Genomic DNA, 3119 nt, shown 5'->3' with positions numbered 1-3119 from the left:
ATTCTTCTCTCACTAAAGGTTGCTCGCGGGCTGCAGTGGTTTTATTCTTCGCTGAGCACTTGACTCCGCCTCCCAAGCGCTGCCCGAGTACAATGCGTCAAAACGCCTCATCTTATTGGCACTTGAAAATAGATGATTAGCATATCATAAAAAAAATAAAATAAAAAAAAACAGGAGCATGCGTATATGATTGTGAATTAGCCATGGAAAGTGTGTGGAGTAGCTCGTACAAGTATTAAATTGTTGTGACATGTTATTACTTTATGGACGTATGCGCTGATTCCTGTCCTAACGTTTATTGACATGTGTTTTGTTTATTTGCCTTTGTATGGCATTAAAAATATGAGCTATAGGCCTATCTCTTACAGTATGTAATATGAAGGCCAACCTGTTTAGCAATGCTCCAAATGTTGTATTTTTTATATGAACTTATGACCCGGTCTAAAGGGGGGCTAGGGGGATGGCGAAACAACTAAAGGGGACTACACCCCCCTTCCCCCCAATCAGACAAAGAGAGAACATATTGCCCACCCAAAAGGTCAAAATGCCCTCTCAAAGATTACATCCTAGTACCACCCTGTATAAATGACCTATAAGTATTTTATGCAGTTATTGTAGGCTTATAAGTTATTGCAATTTGTATTGTCATTTTAAGATTTTTTCAAATTATTAATTTTCATACAAAACTAAAGTATTTATATTTATTCTTCATTTTTACAAGCTATGGGAATGTGTTTGTCGCCTTTTCTGGATATAACTGACCATATACCAACACTCAGTCTTTAGTAATATATACAGTTGTGCTCAAAATTTTGCATACCCTGGCAGAAATTGTGAAATTTTGGCATTGATTTTGAAAATATGACTGATCATGCAAAAAAATGGTCTTTTATTTAAGGATAGTGATCATATGAAGCCATTTATTATCATAGAGTTGTTTGGCTCCTTTTTAAATCATAAGGGTAACAGATATCACCCAAATGGCCCTGATCAAAAGTTTACATACCCTTGAATGTTTGGCCTTGTTACAGACACACAAGGTGACACACACAGGTTTAAATGGCAATTAAAGTTTAATTTCCCACACCTGCGGCTTTTTAAATTGCAATTAGTGTCTGTGTATAAATAGTCAATGAGTTTGTTAGCTCTCACGTGGATACACTGAGCAGGCTAGATACTGAGCCATGGGGAGCAGAAAAGAACTGTCAAAAGACCTGCATAACAAGGTAATGGAACTTTATAAAGATGGAAAAGGATATAACAATATATCCAAAGCCTTGAAAATGCCAGTCAGTACTGTTCAATCACTTATTAAGAAGTGGAAAATTTGGGGATCTCTTGATACCAAGCCAAGGTCAGGTAGACCAAGAAAGATTTCAGCCACAACTGCCAGAAGAATTGTTTGGGATACAAAGAAAAACCCACAGGTAACCTCAGGAGAAATACAGGCTGCTCTGGAAAAAGATGGTGTGTTTGTTTCAAGGAGCACAATACGACGATACTTGAACAAAAATGAGCTGCATGGTCAAGTTGCCAGAAAGAAGCCTTTACTGCGCCAATGCCACAAAAAATCCTGGTTACAATATGCCCGACAACACCTTGACATGCCTCACAGCTTCTGGCACACTGTAATTTGGAGTGATGAGACCAAAATAAAGCTTTATGGTCACAACCATAAGCACTATGTTTAGAGAGGGGTCAACAAGGCCTATAGTGAAAAGAATACCATCCCCAGTGTGAAGCATGGTGGTGGCTCACTGATGTTTTGGGGGTGTGTGAGCTCTAAAGGCACGGGGAATCTTGTGAAAATTGATGGCAAGTTGAATGCAGCATGTTATCAGAAAATACTGGCAGACAATTTGCATTCTTGTGCACGAAAGCTGCGCATGGGAGGCTCTTGGACTTTCCAGCACGACAGTGACCCTAAGCACAAGGCCAAGTTGACCCTCCAGTGGTTTCAGCAGAAAAAGGTGAAGGTTCTGGAGTGGCCATCACAGTCTCCTGACCTTAATATCATCGAGCCACTCTGGGGAGATCTCAAACGTGTGATTCATGCAAGATGACCGAAGACTTTGCATGACCTGGAGGCATTTTGCCAAGACAAATGGGCAGCTATACCACCTGCAAGAATTTGGGGCCTCATAGACAACTATTACAAAAGACTGCACACTGTCATTGATGCTAAAGGGGGCAATACACAGTATTAAGAACTAAGGGTATGCAGACTTTTGAACAGGGATCATTTCATTTTTTTCTTTGTTGCCATATTTTGTTTTATGATTGTGCCATTCTGTTATAACCTACAGTTGAATATGAATCCCATAAGAAATAAAAGAAATGTGTTTTGCCTGCTCACTCATGTTTTCTTTAAAAATGGTACATATATTACCAATTCTCCAAGGGTATGTAAACGTTTGAGCACAACTATATATATATATATATATATATATATATATATATATATATATATATATATATATATATATATATATACATATATATATTACTAAAGCAAACAAGTCCATTGCAGTGTATAGGAAAAGTATTTAGTGCTAAATCTAGGATCACCACATTTCATTTTATACAAATTATAACTAGTCAATCAATACATAACCTGCTTTGCTGTACAGAGAGCTATATAACAGAAATGCCATGTTCATTGGTAAAAAACAAAACAAACAAAACAACAACCTGGAAATATTTTTAATTTCACAAGAAGAACAGATTCACAATAAACAATATCAGACATGAACAAACTGCATCTGTAGCAAAGGACAAACATGTGGCATGAATCTTTTCAATAAAGAAAAGGTTGCGTCTAAATATGCATACTTCCCTACTATATAGTATGTCAAAAGCAGTATGTCAGTTGTGTAAGCTGTCAGAAATCTCTGTATTCATAAACATTTTGAGAGAAATACTAACATCCGGCAAGATTCTGAAGTGCACACTGATTGGACACTTTACTTTTAAAAGTAAAAATAGTGAATAATTTGTGTGACACAATGTGAAGGATATTTAAGATTTAATCTGTATAAAACAAAACTGATTTAAAAAATGGGACACTTTAAGTGTGTTGCAGAGTTGTGAGAACATGTTGGCTGCAATAGTTTTGTGCC

The sequence above is a fragment of the Myxocyprinus asiaticus genome, chromosome 10, assembly GCF_019703515.2.
Source record: "Myxocyprinus asiaticus isolate MX2 ecotype Aquarium Trade chromosome 10, UBuf_Myxa_2, whole genome shotgun sequence".
Taxonomy (NCBI): Eukaryota; Metazoa; Chordata; class Actinopteri; order Cypriniformes; family Catostomidae; genus Myxocyprinus; species Myxocyprinus asiaticus.
The sequence above is the reverse complement of the archived record's forward strand: the minus strand, read 5'-3'. Positions refer to the sequence as shown.